Source organism: Neophocaena asiaeorientalis, unplaced genomic scaffold, assembly GCF_003031525.2.
Source record: "Neophocaena asiaeorientalis asiaeorientalis breed wild unplaced genomic scaffold, Neophocaena_asiaeorientalis_V1.1 scaffold438, whole genome shotgun sequence".
NCBI classification, from domain to species: Eukaryota; Metazoa; Chordata; class Mammalia; order Artiodactyla; family Phocoenidae; genus Neophocaena; species Neophocaena asiaeorientalis.
Genome location: NW_020173491.1, coordinates 7445893 through 7468283, shown reverse-complemented (window position 1 = coordinate 7468283; position 22391 = coordinate 7445893). Strand labels below are relative to the sequence as shown.

The 22391-nt window shown below is 58.5% G+C and overlaps 1 protein-coding gene across 4 annotated transcripts in view; it reads right to left on the bottom strand.

The window, feature by feature from the left end:
* The window catches only part of ADGRG1 (adhesion G protein-coupled receptor G1), a 41546-nt gene extending 19643 nt beyond the window's left edge, over positions 1-21903 (bottom strand). The window contains exons 1-2 of one of the 4 annotated variants that reach the window (XM_024747484.1): positions 21781-21903; positions 17463-17566 (exon numbers count right to left, since the gene is read on the bottom strand). The gene's annotated coding sequence lies outside the window, so the exon portion shown is untranslated. Of the gene's footprint in view, positions 1-4800; positions 5069-14045; positions 14253-17462; positions 17567-21780 lie in introns of those variants that run through there. The other 3 variants (XM_024747481.1, XM_024747483.1, XM_024747482.1) reach the window with 3 other exon arrangements.
* Between the last annotated feature and the right edge of the window lie 488 nt (positions 21904-22391).

Genomic DNA, 22391 nt, shown 5'->3' with positions numbered 1-22391 from the left:
ATGCCCCCATCCCCCAGCTCCCCTTCTGGAGCAGCTGCCCTTGACCTCAGGCCTTCCGTAAACACAGAGAACAAAACAGTCTGGCCCAGCTTGACACAATGGGGGCCACCATCACAGAGTCCCCAAGGATCCAGGCAGAGCGGAGGGGACCAGGGCTCCTTTAAGCCAAGACTCCCCGGCTGCCCATCCCCAGGGCTGGCTGGGCCCGGGAGGAAGGGCCCCGGGCTGCGGCTGCGCAGGCCCAGCCCTGCCCATCCTCGTGGTGGGGGAGAGGGAAACGGGCAGGGGACCCGTGGCTCACTTTCTCCCGCCGGGGCCTGAGTCACTTCCTCTGCCATCCACGTAGAGCCACGAGTCACCGCTGGCCCAGTCCAGTCTCCTGGAAAACCCATTTCCTCGGAGGGTGGAGGTGGAAGTTGAGTGGACAGGACCTGGGCAGCTCTGCGGTTAACCCTTCCTGGGAAGGCACCTCCCCAGGAAGATGACCAGGATCTGGGCCCCCGTACCTTTCCTTCTCCTGCCCATAACATACACTGTGGACCACAAACTTATGCACCCCCCAGCTAACCTGTCTCTTTGTCTGGAATGCCTTTCCTAACTCCATGACCCAACTCATCTTTTGAAACTCAGTGAAGACACACCCTCCCCATGAAGCTTTGCCTAAGTGCCCATCTGCCATCAGAACTAACTTCTGTGTTCTTGGAGGGGCTCAGGGAAAGGGGCCAACCATGACCTACACTCAACCCTATGTGCCCCCCTTTGCCATGAGGAGTTAATATCAGAGGTACCCAAACCCACCCACGGGTCAGAACCACCCGAGGAAGTTCACTAAAATGCAGATTCACAGGCCCCTGCACCCGGAGAAGCAGATGCTACAGGTCTGGGGTGGGGCTCGGGAGTCTGGCTTTAACAGGTGTCCTGTTGATTGACACTCCGCGGGCTTAGAGCCACCGGCTTACAAGGCTGGGATAACACCAGTAGTCCTGTTTAACAGAGGCAGAGGCAGGTAGGGCCCAGCCCCAAATCACTCAGATGGTAAAAGATTGGCCCTGGACGGGGTCCGGGGCAGCTTGCTTCCCCGCAGTACCTCTTCTCAACCTCACTGGTGGTGAGGATGAATCCCTGGCTGGTTCACTCAGCATTTAGCAGGGTGCCAGGAACCTGGAAGGAGCCTCCCAAAGCACAGCTGGGCGCAGGAGGGCGTGGGTGGGGGAAGGAGCCCCTGCCTGAGTGGATCTTCAGGTGTGAGCCTGGTCTTGCCCTCCTCGGGGGAGGCGGGGGAAGGGACAGTACAGAGAGGACCCAGCTCAGCTGTCCAGCTCCAGCCCCCATCCTCAACTGCTCTCCAGTGGGGGGAGGGGAAGAGGGGGTAAAACGGAGCTGCCAGCTATGCCCCTCCCCTGAGCCGTGGGCAAAGGGCCTTAGGAAGGAAGGATTTGGCCAAGAGAGGGGTTGGCGAGCGTGAAGTCCTTGAGGGTAGAAGCACACACGAGTGTGGATGTAGGTGTGCGTGCACGTGTGCATGTGTGCACCACACATGGGCGAGAGTGAGGAGGAACATTAGAAGAGAGCGCAGGCTCTACCGCAGGTGTTTCCTCCACAGGAGTGGTGTCGGGGGTGGAGAGGACCCTCCACCAGCCGTTTCCAAACTCTTTTGTAAATGTCAATCTAACTTAGAAACACCACGTACCCAACAAACAAATGAGGGGCCCCCATCAGACCCGGTGGGACCCCGGACCACGCCTCACTCCCAGCCTGGCCACCAGCCTCTCAGCAGTGCCCGTGGCTCCTGGCAGCACAGCTGGCACACATGGAGCCCATCTCTCCTCCCTCTCGTCCTGCTCTGCAAGCCGGGTGACCGAGGCCCCAGCTAGGTGACCACACAGAACTCCCCACAGGAAGGGTTTCTGGCCTGGCTGGGGAAAACAGAGTGACCTCAGGTTTCAGGAATTTTTCTACAATAAAAGAGAATAAAAATTAAGCTAGCTGCCTGCCCGCAGGGGCTGGCGGATGCCAAGGCCTGGCCTGCTCACTGCCCGGATGGGTCCCACATTCTCGTGCACCAGACCCGCTGGAGGGCTGCCCCGCCCGCGCAGGGCCCACCACCCCACACCTTCTGGTCCAGCCAAGTCCCTGGGCCATGGCTCCCTCTGCGTGCCCAGACGGGCCCTGGCCTTGCGGGGAGACCGGGGAAGGGGAGGAACGGGGCACCTGCCCAGGTGAAAGGACGCTGGGTTCTCCTGGAAAGCCAGCTATCCAGAGCCACCCACCTGGTGGCCTGCTTTATCTGGAACTGGAGTGTTTGCTTACGAGGCCTCAGAGAGGCCAACCGACAGTCACCAGAGATGAGCCTGGGCTTGAGTGTTCCCACCTCCAAAGCTCTGCACACACCAGTCCTCCTCCCTGGGATGCCAGCCTTGTGACACGTCTGTGAAGGTCCCCACACCCTGGGCCTCAGGCCTCCACATCCTCACCCGACTGCCCCCCACACTCCAGCCACACAGTGCCTGGCAGAACAGCAGATGGCGAGTGGGAATAAACAGAGGTCTGTCTGGCACAGTGAAAAGGGCCCTGGAGTCCAAGAAGAGTGAGGGGGATGACAGTTCCCGTTCAGCAAGCGCTCACTTTGCGCCCGGCACCGTGCAAAGCACTTTTCCCAAATGATCTTTCAATCCTCACCTTACCTCTGTGAAACAAATGCTATTATTGCCCCCACGTTAAAGACAAGGAAACGAAAGTCCAAAGAGGCTAACTGATATCCAAGATCACAGAGCAAGTAGCCAAGCCAGGATTCAAACTCCAGTCTACCAGATCTCAAAGCCCGTGCTTTTAGCCACTGTGGTCTCCAGAGTCCCTTCCTTCCCTTCTCTGGGGCTATCTCCCTGATTTTACCAAGAGGTAACTTTGCTAAGCACTTCCTAAGAAGCTCTAGTTCCCAAGTTAGAGAAATACTGCAGGCACTACTTGGTCTTGTGAATTAACACATCAAAGGTTCTGACAAGTCCTGCAGAAAGAAAATCTACAGAGCTTGGTCAGGCTTAGTTTCCCAGCCCAATGTGGTGGTGCATCCTCTTCTGCAGGACACCTGTTACCAACATGAAAAAAAGAGCTCTCAGAAATCTTGACACCACATAGAAAAGAAGCCTGCCAACATCCCCCCCCCAGCCTCTGTGACATTTAGGCTGTGATGTGCCCGAGGGCAACTCATCACCATCTTTGACACTTCCAGGTGAGAGGTCCTGGGGGAGCCTGGGTTATATTCGGCCCCATCCCACCTCCCTTTGGCCGGCAGCACCAGCTCTTGGGGAAAGGGGCACCACCATCCCTGTTTCCAGATTGGCTATTCCATTAAAGCCAGCCACAGTCACCTCAAGCAGCTGAGACACTTAGAATGTTGGGACTGAAAGGGAGGGAGGGAGGGAGAGAGAGAAAAAGAAAGAGAGAAAGAGGTGATGAGAATGCAAGAGCTTCTAGGAGCTGAGAATCAAAGCCTTTCAGAATCTGAGTGTGGATGGAAAAAACCTAGAACCTCAGGGAGGAGGAGGGATTAGGAAGGGTCCCAGGTCTGGCCCAGTCTGGAGTGGGGCTCAGGCAGCAGGACTTCTCACGAGCTGTCCTGGGACAGTGGCGCCGGCCCTGCCCAGCTCCACGCCCCTGGGGCAGCCTGCAGCCCACAGCCAAGTCTCCCCACAGCCCTCCCCAAGAGGAGCAGCTGAGGCTGGACCCCAGGACCCTCACCAGTCAGCACCTGCCCAAGGAATGCAGACTCCCAGAGCAGGGGGAGCATAGGGTCCAGGACCAGCTAACTGGCCCTGAGAACTTTGGAGCAGCCTGTCCCCTCCCTGGGCCTCAGCTTCTTCCTCCTTCGAGGAGGTGACTATGATCCCTGTCCCCTGTCTGTCTTCTCCATAGCCCAGGGTCTCAGGATGCTTCCAGGGAAGGGCAGGGCTTACCTCCCAGATGCCAGCAAAGGGAAAAGAAGATGCTGGCCATCTCCTCTCCTGGCCAGCCTGTCTTCCCTCTCAAACCACAGACGGACCTCAGCTGTATGGCTGCAGTTCCCCTTCAGCATCTATATTCCCGAACTGCCCAAGGCCAGGCTTACAAGGTCAGCCCAGTCACCTCCCTGCTCATTTTGAGGGGGGCTGCAGTTCGACTCCCCCGGGCCTGGCAGAATGCCCGCCTTTGGAGCACAGGACCCTCAGCGTTCTCAAGGTCAGCAGCCAGCGCTCCCTTTTTTATCTTCTCTTCTGGGTCCCAGATCCCTGGCTGAGGGGTGGACAGGACACACAGCCAGGCGTCCTCCCCCATGAGTGCAGTGGGCCTGGGCGAGGCTGAGGTTCCAGCTCCCTCCGGGAAAGGTCGGCAGAGGCACAGACCAGGATCCCATCCCAGCTCTCTGAGCACACATGGCTGCCTCACCGGGTCCTCCACTGCTGTTTGCACATGCCCACAGACAGGGCACTCACCACCTCCAGCCACAAAGCTAACATTTTTTTTTCTTTTTTAAATTAATTTTTATTGGAGTATAATATAAAATTTGTTAGGGATGTCTAACAGAAAAAGTGGAAATATAGTGTTTTATATTGCCCTCTAACAGAATTACCAAATGTCGCAGACCCAAGATGCCATCACTAATAGATCTTGGTCACAAAGCTAGCATTAATGAAGCTCTCTGAAAATGTAAGACTTGATTCTAAGCTCTCTACACAAGCGAACACATTTAATCCTCCCCCAAATCTTATGAGACAAGTACCATTATGCCCATTTAACAAATAAGGCCCTAGAAGATCAAGTTACCTGCCGGAGATCACACAGCTCGTGGTGCAGCCTCAGAGCCTGACTCCAGAACCCATGCTCTTGATTTTGCAGCATTTCCCCTTGACATTAACTGACTGTTAGAAAGGGCTTCTCTTTAAAATTCGTAGTAAAAGATGCTTCCAAAAATGTGTTTCCTCGAGATTAGATGAACACTTTCCTCTGAGGACCCTGGACCTGGAGCTCTGTCAGGACCCTATCCCAGCCCCACTCCTACACTCTCAGCCATCTGCAGGCCCTGGACCTCCCCTTCCAGCATCCTCAGAGGCTTGTCTTTGACGATGGGGGTACAGCCCGGAAACGGAATTTTAGCTGGAGTGTGGCAGAGGGAAGGGGTGTGGGGTGTGAGGCCCTTACCCCCAACCACTTCCTGGTGGTTATGATCTGCTGTCTGCTTCACTGACCAGGTCCCCTCAGAGTAGCATCTCTGACTCTCCCAGGGTCCCTAGTGTCACCCCAGCCCCAACCCCACCTTACCCATCTGCTAAGTTCTCAGTGTTGGGAAGAAGGGAGAGGGGGAAGGGGGATGGAGGGGAAATGGAGGGGAGAGGAGGAGGGAGAAGATGATGATACAGTGGAAGAGAGATGGAGGGGGAGGGGGGTGAACAAGGGAAAGGGGAGAGAGGATAAGAAGTGGGGATTTGGTGAGGAGAGGGGAGCAGGAGCACGAATGAGAGCAATGGCGCGGGAGGAGGGGAAGAATCATACCTGGATTCCTCCTTCGTGTCATCAAGTGGATTATAAATACATAAAGAGCGTGAATGAGTGGGCCAAGGGCTCGCCTTGTTTGCAGGATGCAGCCTGCTGGTGATGGGTCAGTTTCTCCCCACTTCAAGAGGCCAGAGGGGCACTTTGAAGCTGAGCCTCCCCAGCCTCGGTCCCCGCCCCCCTCACCGGAGCCTCAAACAAAGCGGGCAGCCTGGGAAGACGGGCTGCAAGTCCCAGCCGCCAACCCGGGAAAAGGGGCGCAGGTGACAGCAGCCCCTGGCAACCGTTGCCCTGGCAACCGTTGGCAGCTGCAGGGACTACGTCACTGCCCAGCTCCAACCCAGCACAGCGCAGGCCCTGACTTGTCCTGTGCCCAAGTCCCCTTACTTGGACGCTGGCCAGGTAGGGAGCTGGCAGGAAGAAGGGCAGAGTTTAGGACACCAGATTATGGGGTACGTTGGGGGACACCTGCCTATGTTTGTCAATATTGACTTAAAAACCAAATCTTTTTAGAACACTGGTGGGGGCTACCCCTGTGATGAAAAATGCCTACTATCAGCTACATTTGCCCCTGAAGGCTGCCAGCTTGTGGCCTTGGCCTTGACCCACACTAGACACCCGTCTAATCTCCACCACTGGCTGCCATGAGCACAGAACGTGCACAATACTTCCCTGGAAGCATCTTAGGGGAGTACCTCCTCCAGGAAGCCTTCCCAGATTGCCACAATCCACCAGGAATCTTCTTTCTGAGTTAGCCCTGGGGCTGGGGGTTCCCCCTGGCTTTCCTCCAGAGTTCCCTGGGGGCCAAGAGTGGGTCCTTTCTGTACCCCAGAGTGAGTACCAGTCTGGGGAGGGAGGAGAACAGAGGCAAAGCTTCTGAAACCCTGCCTATGTGCCAGGCACTACACTGAGCATTCTGGAGATCCATTCCTACCACCCTGTGAGGTTAGCCCTGTTGAACCCATCTTACAGATGCGGAGAGAGAGGCTCAGGAACATGATGTGACTTGCTCAAGACCACCCAGCTGGTAAGAGCGGTGTATGGAATTCAACCCATGATCTCCTCTGAGACACAAAGACATCAAGACCCAGTATCCATCTGATGCTTGACTAATCCCACCCCCCATTTAGTGCACATCCAAACTTTATTTGATCACCTCCAGTGACAGAGAGCTCACCTGATCTGAAGAGGACACATCCCTTTGATCTCTAAAAAGTCTTTCATAGCCACTGAGTCAAAGGGAAAAGGACATCAAAGCCATGGGGTGGCCCCATGAGAACCCAGGGCCCAGAAGAGAACCAGGGCCGTCGGGCGCCCCCACTGAGGCCTTCAGCTCCAGACCAGCAGCAGATCAGGAGGTAGAGTGGGGCTGCTCAGGGGCCCAGGGTCTTCAGAGCACTTCCCCAGAAAAAGCAGGAATCCCCTTGGCAATCATACTCCAAGGGGCTCTGGGATGCTTTCTGGCCGAGGCCATGGGAAAAGCAGCAGGGGCTGGGGTCCTTGGGATGGTGTGCCCGTGCACCAACATCACCTCCTCCCCCACCGATGGACCAGAGCCAGGAGGCGGCTATTGTCTCGTTGCCGGCCCAGAGCTGTGTCCTATTCAGGCACTATTTTTGGCCCCCAGAGGAAGAGGAAAAGAAAGCAAAGAAAGGAGTTCCTGTTCTCAGTGGAACCTTTGCCTGGAAAGGATTGCAGGGCCTGCTGGGCCAGAGAAGGCAATCACTGTTGGATCAAAAGATCCTACACTTAAAAGGAGCTGGCAGGGGGCTGTGGTTCAGTGAAGCCAGAGGGAGGGCACAGATAGGGCACCCCTGGCCTTGTACACACACTTGGCGCTCACTAACTGCAGTGACACGCAGAGAAACAGAGGCACAGGATCCCCGGTTCCACCCATAGTCACTAAGCACTTGTAATGACAATAATTTTTAAAACCTACAATAACGCAGGGCTGCCCAGAACCAAGTCTCTGCCAGAGAGATTGACTATCCTCATCTAACACCCACAACGCTCCTGACCAGCGTGGAGGTTGGGGACAAAATGATAAGCCTCATAAATCAGATAACTGACGCTCACGGAGCAGCACGACTGCCAAAAACACAAGCTAGCGACCCCCCTCCACTCCCTCCACCTTACGCCACCCTACGTCTTCCTTGCTTTCACCAACTCCAGCACACGAGCCTTCTTTCTATTCTCAGACACACCTCAGGGCCTTTGCACATGCTTTCCCTTCAACATAGAACATTCTTTCGGGGTTCTTTCCCTGATTGGTTCCTTCTCGGGTCTTAATTCAAATGTCCCCTCTCCTAAGCTTTCCATGTCAACCCAACCAAAATTATCCTCCCCGTTCATCACTCTCTTCCATGTCACCGTATCTTATAAACTTTATAGCACTTCACACTGTCTGAAATGACCCTACAATGTGCTTCTTATCCATTTCTCCATGTTTGCTCTGTCTCATCCATCTTGCTCATCACTCGTATCTCCAGTACCTAGTACCACAGTGCCTGGTCCACGGTAGATGCTCAATGACAGCTAGTTAATAAATGAATGAGTGAATGAGACAGAGCTGGGACTCTGACTAGGCCAGGCCGGCTCCAAGCCCCTTCCCAATCGGAGCCAGTTCCTGATGCTCAGGGCAGGGAGATTCCAGCACTGAGCTGTCCCCACTCCCCAGCCTCTGATGGGATTAGGGGCATAGACACCTTTGCCAGGTGCTTGGCCAGAGAGGAGCTCCCAAGACTGTGCACAGCCTAAGAGCCAGGACAGGACCCGAAACTTCACGTCCAATACAGAGCCACCTGGTAAAGGCTCTTAAGAAGTCCTGCAGTGCAGAAGCCTGGGCGCACAAGGCTTTCCTAAACCAATGGGACCACAGACATACTTTTGCAGGTGCTGGATTATTTGAGGTCTGAGATCCCATCTGAATCTGTGATCAAAATTTGAGTTTTCTCTCTACATGAAGGCAAAGTGACCACCACCACGCCCCTCAACCACCTGCCCCTGGGGCCCAGGGCTAGAGGAGGCATAGGCATGGGATTTCCTGATGAAGGTGGGTCACATTCCCACTGCTGCGAATGCCAAAGCTTCTGTCTGGACTCCCCGTGGGCTCCCTAAGGTGGAGCAAGCAGGGGAAACGGCACGTGCCTGTGGCCAGGGAGGATCCTGGGGTCTAGGCACCTGGGGGCAGGTGTATCCCAAGAACCAGCCTGCAGAGATTCATGAGGGAGCTGGGGCCGTGACGGGAACCACACGGGAGCACGAACCACACGATGTGCACCTGGCCTCCTGCAATGCACACAGCCACTCTGAGAGCGGTGGGCATTATTAAGCCCATTTTACAACTGGGAAAACTGAGGCTCAGAGAGAAGCCACTCTCCCAGCTGGCTTCTCCCGGGTGGGGTCACACAGCTGATAAAACTGGACCCACATCCAGCTCTGTGTACTCCTTTGCCTATGCTGCCCCCATTGTCTCGCATGGCACCCCATCTGCAGGACATGGAGAGGAGGTGACAGCCTCTCTAGGGATATGGCACGAGGCCCAAGAGGATGTGCCATGGGTCCAAGGCATCGCAGCCCAGGAGCCAGACCCTCATCCCTAGGCTCATGGGGTCTGCAAGCATCCCCAACCTACCTGGACAACAGTTACTACAGCTCCCAACTCTGGTTCCCCAAACCCAGGTTGGGGGAGCAGAGGCCAGACTCCTGGGTGTGCTGACACCCGGCGCAGGGTTTCCTTGAGGAGACACTGGCTGTCCTTTCCAGTACAAATGGAGATGTATGTGTGCTGCACCAGGGCCCGGCCCAGGTATTGGGACCTGCACATTCTTGGCTGCCAGCCAAGGAGACGGAGAATAGACTCTGCCCATCTGGTCTGGGGTGTGTGCATAGCCCCGTGAGAGTGCACCAGGTATGGTCATGGACAAAGGATAAGTACAGCTTTGAGGAAATCGCACAAGGATTCCTTCCGGCTCCGTCCACTGCCCACAGCTCTCGCCAGGCAATGCCACATGCAGGTGTGTGGGAGAGGCAAGTGCCACAACGAGGTCAGGCACGCATCTACCAGGAGCAGGCCTATTGGATGAGCGAGAGCAAGGGGCAGCATCGGCTCCCTGATAATTTGGGAGGTGAGCATCCCCCTTCCCAACTCCTCCATCACACCCTCCTGCCTCACGCCTTCTGCTCTAACCACCGGCCTTTCAGGGCACTGGAGTGGGACTGGCTCCTGGACAGAGAGGCCCCCACCCCCAGGCCATCTTCCTCTAATGCAGAGGCCTGTTCCCTGGTGCCTGGAAGCCCTGCCAGCTCCTCCAGGGCTCAGCTTTTATCTCGGCCTGCCTGGAACTGCCAAGCGCACCACAAACCACCTGAGCCTGAGCCGGCGCCAGCCCAACTCCCACCACCCTGGCCTCCCCACCAAAGCACAAGTCAGGCTGCAGGTGGGGGTGGGCAGAGTCCTGCTGATGCCCAGGTGGCTCCAGCTCCCTTAGGGTGGGGAGGCAGGAAGAAGTGCCCCCAAGTTATTACACGTTATCTCTGGGCCTCAGTGCACCCATTTGCCCAAGGGGGAGATCATAATAGTAAAGGCTAACATATGGGCCATGTGCTGTTGTAAACACTTTCCTGCATTAACACCTTGATGCTCAAAACAGCCCCCTGAAGTAGACACTATGTTATCCACTTTTTCCAGATGAGGAAAATGAGGCAGACGCCCAAGTTCACACAACCCGAGAGGAACAAAATTCTCCCCAGACAAGCAGCCTTGCTATCTCTGTGGGTCCTGTCGCCCCAGAAAAGCATGGGCTTAGGAGCGGCAGAGATGGGGTTCAAGACTAGGGCACATGTCCGCGGGCCCCCAGCACAGACTCTGGCCTGGCTGAGGAGCCCCCTCCCCACTGAGGGGGGCAGGAGAGCACAGTGAAGAGAGCCCAGACTCTGGAGATAAGAGGTCACTCCTGGGTAAGCCTCCTGTGCCTCAGTGTCCTCATCTCTAAAACGGGCACATCAGGAGCTCGTGCCTGGCAGGAATAAAGGTGTGTGCAGGGGCTTCCCGGGCGGTCCAGTGGTTACAACTCCGTGCTTCCAATGCAGGGGGCCTGGGTTCGATACCTGGTCAGGGAACCAAGGTCCCACAGGTCACATGGCATGGCCAAAAAACAAAACAAAACAAAACAAAAAAACAAAAACATGTGTGCAAAGTGCTGAGCCCAGGGTCCGGCAGAGTCCGAGGGCAGGGAGGGTCCAGGACTGTTCTAGCCCAGCCGAGCCACCAGGGAACCAGGGAGAGCTGCGGGCTTGAGGGGCCTGCAGGGGGTGTCTCAACCCACTGGTGCCAGCGCAGGCACCAGGCAGGGATCAGAAAATGTATGTTCCAAGCTCTCCCCTTCAGCAGCCCTGTCCTGACCTCCAAATCTGCAGGGTTCCCCATGGGTCTCAAGGAACTCCTGATGGGGCGTGAGGACCAGACTGGTGGAGGGCAAGCCTGGGAGGCTGGGGCCAAGCCAGGACCCCACCCCACCCCGTTTGAGAGGTCCCTCTGTGCCAGCCCCGCCCTGCCCCCACTTGCCATCTGCCTGGTCCCCGGGGTCCTGGTCCCCCCAGCTGCTGCGTTTGCTCATGTGATGCCCCATCTGCTATGAGTCAGAAGGAAGATCCACAGGGCCACCCCGGGTCGGGTTGGGGTGCTGAGACTGCTCTGGTTCTGGGTGGGCTGGCAGCACTGAGATTTGGGCTGTGTTGCCACCTTTCCCCCACCACTCTCACCAGCCCTGCCCCTGACTCTTCACTGCATCCCTGAAAGGGGCGCCGTTCCCACCACCCATCACCCACACACAGCTCTTGCGGAGGATGAAGTGACTTGGGGCCCGGCTCAGCGAGAGCACCGTCCGTGTGGCCCCCTTCATGGCTGTCCCTGCCCTGCCCCTCCCAAATCTGTCATGCCGGGCCCCGCTGGGAAGGCCACCCCGACTACACACAGACCCGGCCACAGCCCCGCCGCCTCCTTTACCTGCCCTTCTCCTGGGCTGGGCGACCACCGCCCCTCTCTATCCCCACAGCCATGAAGCTGCCCTCCAAGTAGAAGCCTCGGGCCTGGGGCAGCCAGGTCAGCCCTGCATCACAACCCTGCCCTCCTTACCCAGCTGGGGTGGCACCCTGGGCACCCAGACCCCACCTGGCACCCACCTGGCCTGGCTGCAGTACCACCCAAGTCTTCCCGCCATCCCGCCCCGACAGCAGATCGGGACCTGCCAGCCTGGCACTCCAGGTCCCCAAAATGACGCATGCCAGGTCTCCAGTGCCATCGCCTGCCCCACTCCCCACAGTTCTCATCATTCCCAAACCTTTTCCCATGCAGCTTCCTCTGCCAGGAATGCCGCCCCCCTCTTCCCTCCAATCCCCATACGTGTACATCAAACCCTCCTCCCCCTCCCCACCAGCACCCAAGGCCAGACTCTGTGCCCTCTGCAGAGCCTCCGGGTCCTCCCAGGTCTGGAGGTTCTCTCCTCCTCCACCAGCAAGCTTATCTCACTCGCCAGCCTCAGATCCTGCCTTGTTTGTTTGCGTCCCTGGCAAGATGAGGGTGTCCCAGCCAGGCTGACCAGGTCCTGCCCAGTGGCCCAGGGCACCAAAGCCAGCACAACAGTGCAGCCTGCCTAGCACAGCCTCCACCTCCCACACCACACTTGGAGAGGCGTCCTTCACGACCCTGACGTTCTCGGAGCCAAGACCGGGACCACAGCAGGCAGGGCAGCTATTAACCCACCCCACATGCCCACTTAGCAGCTGGGCAAACTGAGGCCCAGAGACAGAGGCAAGGCAAGGCGGCCACGGTGATGCTGTGACCAAGGTGGGGCTGCATCTCAGGTCCCTAGAGTCCCTGAAGTAAAGGGACTCAGATCTGGTGGCAAGATCTAGTCCTGCCCTGGATATTGGCAGGGAAGACCTCACGGGACCCCTGGCCTGGGCTCTGGGGAACCAACTTAGCTGGTGGCTCTCACTGACCCGAGACGCTTCTCCCCGCTTCTCCCCACTCAGCCTCCAATCGAGAGGAATCAACCCTCTGCCCTCAGGGTATCTGCAGCAAGGGGGCAGGGACTTGGCTCTGGACCACCCACACCTCATTTGTCTCATTCGCTGCTGTGTCCCCCTCCCTAGAACAGTACCAGGCACACAGTAGGTGCTCAATAATTGTTTATATGAATAACTTCTGGGACTTCCCTGGTAGCACAGTGGTTAAGAACCCGCCTGCCAATGCAGGGGACATGGGTTCAATCCCTGGTCTGGGAAGATCCCACATGCCGTGGAGCAACTAAGCCTGCGAGCCACAACTACTGAGCCCACGTGCCACAACTACTGAAGCCCGCGCACCTAGAGCCTGTGCTCCGCAACAAGAGAAGCCACCGCCACGAGAAGCCTGCGCACCGCAACAAAGAGTAGCCCCCGCTCGCCACAACTACAGAAAGCCCGCGCACAGCAACGAAGACCCAACGCAGCCGAAAATAAATAAATAAAATAAATTTATTTAAAAAAAAACAAAACTTCTTTGGCCCTCTAGAGCCACAAAGGCTATTCCTCCCCACCCCACCTAGCCCAGGCCAGAGCTGCTCCAGGCAGGATGGGAGTGGGGCAGGTGAGAGGGTCCTGCCTTAACTCACGCCGCACCCCCCAACTGCCTCAGTAGAATGAACACCAGCCCCTTCCCATGGGGCCATGGGAGACCCCAACGCGTTACCACAGGAAGGAGGCTGGCTGGGGAGGCGGGGAGGAGAGGAACCAGCAGTTCCCAGGTGGGGAAACCCTATCAGCACCGGGCAGACGGGGGCCTGGGGTCTGGCGGTTGGCAAGCAGGGAGTGCTCCAGCCCTCAGCCGCTGCTTCCCCATCTACTGCTGCTGGTTTCCTGGACGTTCTCTCTCATCCCAGGTGCCCCATGTTCAGACCCCACTGCCAGGACCATCTCCTCCTAAAGGCGGCCCAGGCCATGAAGAGCCAGACTGCCCCTGTTTCACTGGGGGGCCCCAGATGCAGCATCTGGGCAGCTGAGGCAAGGCTGCCCTCACGTGCCCATGCTCAGCCCCCGGCAGCATCCTTTCCTCCCCGAGGCGGGAGGCTGGCTCTCCATCCCCAGACTTGTTCTGTGACCTTAGGTAAGCCCCCTGTCCTCTCACAAGCTTGGTTCTCCCGTCTGTACAGTGGGGGCAGGAGAGCACAGTATCTCACCACCCACAGAGCAGACCCAGCTTGCAGCGCCCAGGGACTCTATCACTTTGAGCCTCAGTTTCCCCAGCTAACAAATGGCTAGTGGCTCTGAGAGGTTCCATCCTCTCAGGCCCGTCCCCTTCCCAGGCGTCTCCCCGTCCATCCACCCCCAACTCTAGAGACCCCGCACAGCACTGCTCTCGTGGGCTAGCTCCCACCCAGATACCAAGACTTCGGCGCCCCGGTCCACTGCCACCCCACCCTCTGTGGCACACACTCCCATCCCTCCTCCCTCCTGCCGTCATGCCCTTGATCGGGTACCTGGGTAGAAGGTCCTGCGCGGGCCGGGCAGCTGAACCGCCTTTCAAGATCCCCCTCCAAGGCTTAACCTGCCAGCTGTGGTCCCGTTTCTGAGAGAGCTGGTGAGTGTGGAGGCTCCCAGCCCCTCTCCTGAGGCAGGGCAAGGCAGGCAGCCAGTGTGGAGCCCGGAGACACGCCGGCTTGTGTTTTTGGGTCGGGGGACACCCCCCTCCTGCCCCAGCTGGGCTCCTCCCTCCTCCCAGCTCTGCTGGGGATGACGGGACCATACGTGAGTCACAGATTTCTCAGAGGGAGGCTGGGAGGGGGCAGGGCTGAGAGAGCCGAGGCGGGGACACTGGGGGATGCCCATGACTCAGCTCTGGGCAAGGGGGCACTTCAGGCTCACCCGCCCCCGATCCAGGCAGACAGGTGCCAGGCTTCATGGACGGATGCTAGTCGGAGATAAGTCTTCCTCCTCGCCCTCCATCTGTTACTTCCCCAGGGCTGTTCTCCACAGAGTTCCCGCCGAGAGGCCAGGGTTGCTATGACAACAGGCCACCCCGATGCTGCCCCCCCCCACCCCAACCCCGCACCCAGGCCCGGCAACAACGGCCCTGAAAGAAAGCCCAGCCTCCTCGGCAGCAGGCAGGAGCCGGCGCTACCAGCAGGGCGGAAGGCACGCTGAGGAAGGGGGGTGTCAAGCAGCCTGGCATGCGGCCAGCCAGGCCACACACAACTGGCCACCTGACCTCGACTCCTCCCTGAGCCTCCGTTAGTCCCCCTGGCAAGGGGAGCCACCTCAGCGCTCCCCCAAGCACTCACAGTTTCAACATTCCAAGACTCAAGATCTGGATTCTGAGACCCCAGGGGCTTCTGGAAATGGCCACCCAGTCCATCTGCTGGGCCAAAGGGGAAACTGAGGCCCAGGTGAGGAACCATTCCTGGTGGTTCCAAAAGCTCAAAGAGAGAAATCTGGAAATGGGCCGACGCCCCCATTCCCCTTCTGGTCACTGGCCTCTGTCAGCATCTCCCTCCCACTGCTAAGGTTCATGGCCACCCTGGGAGTCAGGAAGCTTCAGATGGCCCAGGGCACCCCCCACCCCTCCGCAGAGCGGGGATCCCCGTCTTCCCTCATCGCTCCAACGTGAACAGATGATTCCCAAGTCACAGATGCTGGAAGGATTTCACAACCTAACGAGGACAAGCGATGACAGCAACAATAACGAGTAATAATCGTAATGATTACATTCACTGACCGTTTACTACATTCCAGACCCTTCCCTGGCGCTGTCGCCACGGTGCCACAGGAAAACGTGTTGCTCAGACCAGCCCCGACACTTGATGAGCCCTCAGTCAATATTCATGGTGAATGTGGTGATGCAGAAGAGATATGAAGCCCAGAGAAGGGAGTTAACTCGCCCAAGATGACACAGCTGGGAAGTGGCAGAGATGGGGTGGCAGCCCAGGTGGTCCAGCTCCGCAGCCCGCTGTCCTAAGCACTCATGAATTTAGCCTCCCCAGGGGGACCACGAAACAAGGGAGCAGAAAAAGGATGGGGTGCAAAGGATCCGGGAAAGGATGGGGATTCCCTTACATGCATGTCTTTGGGCAAGTCACCACCCCTAAGGTTCAGTTTCCCCAAGGTCTGTCCTTCAGGGCTGGGCCAGCTGTTCACTGGGGCAGCCTCAGCTGTTCCCCGGGGTCCAGGCCAGCCAGACAGCAGTCACCCACCCATTCACACACACACACACATGCCACAGAGGGTGCTGGCCTGCAGGGCACAGATGGAGGGTCAGTGGCGCCACTTTGCGGTTGGCATGGGCTTGCTGAGCTGGATGTCCAAGCAAGGGATGGAGAAGCCTGGAGCCAGCTGCCACTCTGGCCACCCTGGCCACCCAGGAAAGGCCTGTGCGGTGGGCCGGCCGGGGCAGGAGTTGCTTGTCAAGCTCTGCCTGCCCTCTCACCATCAGGCTGCTCAGAGACCTGCTGTGTGCTGGGCACTGTGCTAGGCTCCAGGGGGTGGAGACAACGCTGGTTCACATGGTGGTGACACCAGACAGTCAGTTATCAGCACTGTAGAGCCCCAGAGGGCTCTGAGAGTCAGAGGAGAGAAACCAAATAAGTTATTATTAATTACAACACTACCTCTTATTAGCCTCGATACGTCTATGGGACTGATAACAGGGGCTGTGTCCATAGGGTTCACTGTGTAAGACCTCTGCTCTCTGTGGATCCTTCTCACTGTATCCTCCCAACCCTGTAGGCTGGTCCCACTGGTATGTCAGAGACACAGCTGGTCTGTGGCTGGACCTCCAGACCTGTGGGCTCTAACCAAGCACCTACCAGGTGCCAGGCCCCTGCCAGGTTCATCACATTCGTCATCTCTGCCTCTCAAGACAGCTGCTATCCTGCTCCACAGAAGAGGAAGGAGGCACAGAGAGGGCGAGGACCTTGCCCTCACCTTTCAGGGTCAGAGCCAGGGTTTGAACCAGGCTCGTCGGCCCTTGAGCCCCAGGTGGGTCTTGAAGAAGCGGTTTCAGTGAATAGAGACCAGCAGGAAGGGCATTCTGCGTAGAGGGAACGGCATCAACAGAAGGGGAGAGGTGGGACATGGGAGACATCCTTGGAAGGAAGCAGGATCTAATTAGGGGGCTAAGGGCAGATGGCAGATTCTGAAAGCATGGAGTTTGCCTTTGATGGTATTTCGTCAAAGAATGGTCCACAGACCTATGGCATGACCAGAGAAGTTGTTAGAAATCCAGCATCTCAGGTGTGTCCCAGACCTGGTGAATCAGAATATGTATCTGAACAAGATCCCAGGTGGTTCCAGCATTTGTTTTTTGTTTTTTGCCACATCGCGTGGCATGTGGGATCTTAGTTCCCCAACCAGGGATTGAACCAGTGTCCCCTGCAGTGGAAGCATGGACCACTGGACTGCCAGGGAAGTCCCCCAGCATTTGTTAAAGCAGGAGAAACTTTGGTCTACTCTAGGGGCTGTACCAGCAATGATAGGATGGGATGTGGAGGGGAGGCCAGGGCCCAGCGGGGGCACTGGAGAAGACGGAGGTGGGTGGGAGGCTAGGGGGGAGACTTTGGTCCAAGAAACCAGAAGCAGGGCTAGGACCTCTTCTCACATGTGAGAGGGGACAAGATGTCAGAAACTGCCCTCAAGTATGTGGGGGGATGGGACGGGGTACAGATCTGGAAGACAGGCACAGTGGAATGGGGGTACCCTTGCAACATATTGGGGAACCCTCCAAAAGGCAACTGGAAACACATCGCTAGGACTCAAGGGTGAAGGGCTGGGGTCCCCCAAGCCCAGGGAAGGTCCTAGACATTACTGGCTGGTGACGGTGACCAGAGATGGGGTGGAGAGTGCAGAAAGTTGCAGAAAGGTCTTCATTTGAAGGGATGGAGGAGAGTGGGTAATGCTACCACCTGGAGGTTGGTTCAGACTCTGGGCTCAGGCCAACGGGCTTCTGCTCCTGGCTCTGCCAGCCGGGGTGACTCAGGCAGCATCTCTCTAGCCATCCGCTGTCTCACTGTAAAGTGGGGATAATAACAGCACCACCAATAGTAAAAATGAGGCCACGTACGTAAAGCTCATGACCTAGCCCTGGCACAAATGCGTGCTCTGATGTATTGTGAGGGCTTTGCTGTTCAGAGCAGCCTGAGAAGGAGACAGAGAGGGGGCTGCCAGGGAGGTGGGAGGGCGTGTGTTCCCCAGGACAGGAGGGAGGATGGGACATCCGTGGTGGCCACTGTGACAGAGGCTTGGGCAAGTGGGAGGACACAGCAGGGCTTCTTCCTGGAGGCCTCACCCTTTTCCATCTCTAACTCTCCAGCCTGGGCAGCCTTGCAACCAGTGAACAGCTGTGCCCACCTGCAGGAAGAGTCACGGGCAACCACTGCCTGTGTGTAGGTGGGTTTTCATTGGACGAGAGCTGTTCGAGTTCAGGCTTCTCCCTTGCAAGCTGAGTGGCCTTGTAAGTCACTGAGCGCCACGCCTGGCACACAGTAGGTGCTCAACAAATGTTGGCCAATGTCATGATTACCATCAAGTCAACACAAATGTCAAGGGCCCAGCACTCCGCCACTGACAAAGCCCTTTCTTGGCCAGTGTCTCCTCTACAAACTGTGATGACTGATCCCACTTAACAGAGATGGAAACCGAGGCACAGAGAGAGAACTTTCCCAAAGCCTCACAGCACATCAGCAGCAGAGCCAGGATTCGAACCCTTGTCTTGTGACCCAGACTACGTGCTTTGTGGCCAATGCTCCCAGCCACCTCCCAGTACATTCCCGTGGGAAAGCCTCCTGGCCGCAGGCGTGGGGGCAGCCGCAGTCCCATGATAACACCATCACAGCCGTCCCAGGGCCCGGGGGATGGCAATGCCCATGTGACTCAGCTGCCCTCACAAAGGGAACTGTGTGCCCAGTGCCTCAGGCCTGCTGCCCTTACCCACCACCCATCCCCCAGCTGCAGAAGGAGCGGGGAGCCTGACATATCCAAGACGCAGGGAGAATTAGAGGCACCGTCAGCCAACAGGACAAGTCTAATGGAGATTCAAGCCCAGGCTTGGGGTGCAGGAGGCTGGTGCCAGCCCCAGTGATGGAATGAAGGGCCAGGCAAGCAGAAGGGCAGAGATGGCCCAGGTCCAAGCCGGTTTTCTGAGGCCTTATTTGGAGCTCCAAGGACAGACTCAACCCCATTGGCTCTCTCGGGGGTGGAGTCCAGGCAGGTAAACCCACGTTTACCTGCATCAGGTTTCAGAAGTACTGGGGCTTGTGGTCTGGGCTCCTGTCCCCAGCACTGACCTCTCTCCACCCCTTCCCCCTGAAGGCTTCAGACTCAGAGCCCATGCACCACTGTTGAGCTCTTACTGTGTACAACGCAAGTGACTTGCATTTTCTCCCATGATCCTGCCCAGGAAGCCTTGCCTCTTTTGCTGAAGGAAGAGACAGGCTCAGAGAGGGAGGGCGCCCAGCCCAAGGTCACACAGGATCTGACTTCAAGGCTTCCTTCCTCCCCCAATACCCTCTTCCTGGTTCCAGTGACCACATGCCTACAAGAAGTGTCCTTGGACCTGCCCCAGACAGGCAGGCAGACATCCCCCAAACCCCACGGTCACCCTGTTCCTGCCCAGGAACATTATTCAGGGCCTTAGACAAAGTTCAGGTTGGCTGGGTCTCCAAGGGCCACCCCTGCTGACCTTTCCGGGAGGCGGGCATGGCTGGGTGCCCAGCTACCCAAGATAGAAGATAGACAGGGTGGCCGCCTGCTCTTCCTAGGTATGACGGAATGTCTGACCTCAGCCCAGTCCCTCAAGTACACTTGGCAGGAAGGTTGAATCCAGCCAGAACAGGCCACACTCCTGCCTCCCAGCCTTCAGAAGCCCCTGATCCCAGGGCAAGGGAAGGCCCACCAACGACAGGCCACAAGCCCTCTCCACAACCCCACTCCCATGCCACTGGCCTGGACCACCCTTACTGCAGGAAGCAGGCACAGAGCCAGGTACCCAGAGGCCTGGGGTCCTCAGGTGAGACCCCAACCATCTGTAAACATAGGGTGCCCCTTTGCAGCTCAGGGGACTGGAGCCCATGGGCTGGGTGGTGCTTCACCACTCAGTCACTGGAGCTAAAAGTGCAGCCCTTCCTTGGGGTGTGACATCTGGGAGAACCACTCTTCCCAAAGGGGACCCCTGGGGCTCTGCTCAGAGGCAGGTTTGCCTGGGGGAGACCCAGTGACTGGGTTTGGGAGGCTCCAAACTGCCCCTCATCACCCCACCCCCCCAGATTCCTCCCAGCATTGCCCCCAAAGTCCTCCAAACAGCACTGCATGGGACGTGGCATCAAACTGTCCAGATCTGAGCTTCTGAGCCTCAGTGTCCAAGGGTGTAAAATGAGGCCGCGCGGGCTTGTCTGCAGCCAGGGCCTCCGGGTAGTAACAGGTACTGTCGTTATCCCAGGCTCTCTTTTCAATGCAGATGCCCCCCCTGGGAGGAGCAGAGGAGGCTTCTAACTCCTCCATAGGAGCCTCCCTTCCTGAACATGAGGGCCCAGACAGGCCATCCCAGCTGCCGCCGACGTCTCCGTGGTTGTGCCCCTTCTGTCAGTGCCCCCCACCCCAGCCCTGGCCCTTGAGGTTTGGGTGGCGGCTGCACAGACGCCCAAGACATGGGCCAGGTGGCTCTGGTCAGGGGTGAGGCACCGCCACGCCCATGCCAAGGGAGGCAAATGAGGCCCAGAGAGGTTGAGCGACTACCCACCAGGTGGCACAGCACTGGGCAAAGATGGCAGGTCTTGTTTTGTCTTGGGGTGACAACGTGCCATCTCGCTTGAATGTCACAGGCTTCCCAGGACCCAGGCTCTCGACTCTGACGTCCCCATGTGTCCCACTAACACTCCCGCCCCCCACTACCCACACACACATTCACTGGCGCCCGGCGCGGGAGACACACCTGGGAATCATAAAGAGGGCGCCTCAGTGTGCTCACCTGGCAACCGGGGCGGCCATCACTTCTCTTTTGGTGAAATAGAGTCGTGTGTACTTTGTGGAAAGGCCAGCCTCGCCCCCAGAGACACCCCCAGCGCCTCTCAGAAGCACTGCTTCCCGCCTGTGCGTCTGGCCCGGCAGCCAGGGAGCGCCCCCGGGGTCTCCCCATAGGTGCTGGGGCGCAGATGGCTTAGGAGGCGTAATGGGGCAAGGATGACAGACACTCATTAGCAGCGGAGGCCTAAGCAAAAGAGGGAACGCGGGGGGCCCATTTTGCTACCGCAATGCCCCAGGGAGCCAAGTGGGTAGGGGCAGAGCTGGCCGGGCGCCAGCCCTCCGCCCCCACCCGCCCTAGCCACCCATCTCTGTCTGGCTGCCGAGTGGAGCCAGGAGCCTGGGTGTGTGGGGGCGGAGGTGGGGCTGGAAGGCTGCCGCTCCCGTCTTTGTTTTCAGACCTCTGCTCCCGCCACCTCGGTCCAGGTAGATAAGGAACCAGCCCAGAGACCGCAGGCCTGGCTGAAGTTCCCACAGCGGGCACCGGCAGGGCCGGCCCTTTTCTCAGGACGGCCGCCCTCACCCTGGTGTGTGCTGGGCCGCCACCTAGGAGTCGCCTGACGGAGGCCTGGCCCGGGTCAGCAAGCGGCCATTTGGGGAACCGCTTGCCTTTCGCCTCCGGCCTCTGGCAGCCACGGCCGGGAGGGCCGCGCTGCGGGCTTGGGGAGCCGCGGAGAGGCGGAGGGACCCCGTGCTGGCCAGAGGGGCAGGTACAGCCCCAGGCCTGGGCCCTGTTCCCTTTCACCTGGGGAGGCCGCCCTCCTGCTCCTTGTCAAAAGCCAAACGACCTGCGCCACCAGCTCCCAAACCCGTTTTCCGTGGGACCCCTGGTGGAAACAGGCTCTGGGCGCCGGGGGCACGCCTCCCGCCTCCCCGTCCAAGCACCCAGGTCTGCAGCCTCCCCTCAGCCCCCTCCCTTCGGCAGTCTTCTCATCCGAGCACAGGGAGCACAGCTCACACCCTGCGCCCTTCCCTGTGCCAACATAAGCACCACGTGAGCATGGCCGGCCCACACTCGGAGCGCCAAGGGGTGACCCCGCGACAGCCTGGGCCTCCACATCAGCGCAGAAGCCTGAGGCCTTGCCGGGCCTCACACATGCCTTCAGGCGTGGACCGAGACGAGGGGTCGGCCAAGGTCGAGCGCGCCAGGCTGGGAGCCACACTCCCCCATCCTCTTCCTCCCTGGCCCGAACAGCAGCTTCTTACCTTCGGGTCTGGGCAGGCCCCGGCCGGACTCTGCCTGCGCCGCCTGTCCCGCTTCCACCTCCTCCCAGGGTTCACAGGCACCCGACCTGAGCTCGTCCGGGCCCGGCGGCCCCAGGTGTGGCTCCGCCTGCCCGTGTTGCCCGATTTCCGGTGGCCTCACAGCTCCCGCCTCCCTCTCTCATTCCTGCGTTTCCCTGCAGGAGCGGAGCTGGCTCCTTGGGTGCTGCATGCCCCAAACCCTCACCTCAGCCCTTAATGGGCTTTCAGCACCCCTACCCACGGACCCCTGGGCTGCTGGCCCAGCGTGGCCCCCGAAAGGGCTCTGAGTGCCCCCCTCCCCAGGGCTGGTGGGCGTGGCTGCCCCACCGCCATATGCAATCACCAACTCTGCGAGCTTCCACCTGCCTCCTCCGTGCTCAGGCCCCACCTGAAGCCTGGCCCCAGACTCACCTGCCTGCAAGATAAACAAGCCAACAACCAGCATCTGCTTAGAGGCAGGAGGCGAGGGTGGAGTGCAGGGGTGTGATGGGGACCGGGGAGCACGGTCCCTGCTGTCGGAATGTTGAGCTGACACAGACGAAGGGAGGGGGCAAGAATGGAAGCTTCTTCCT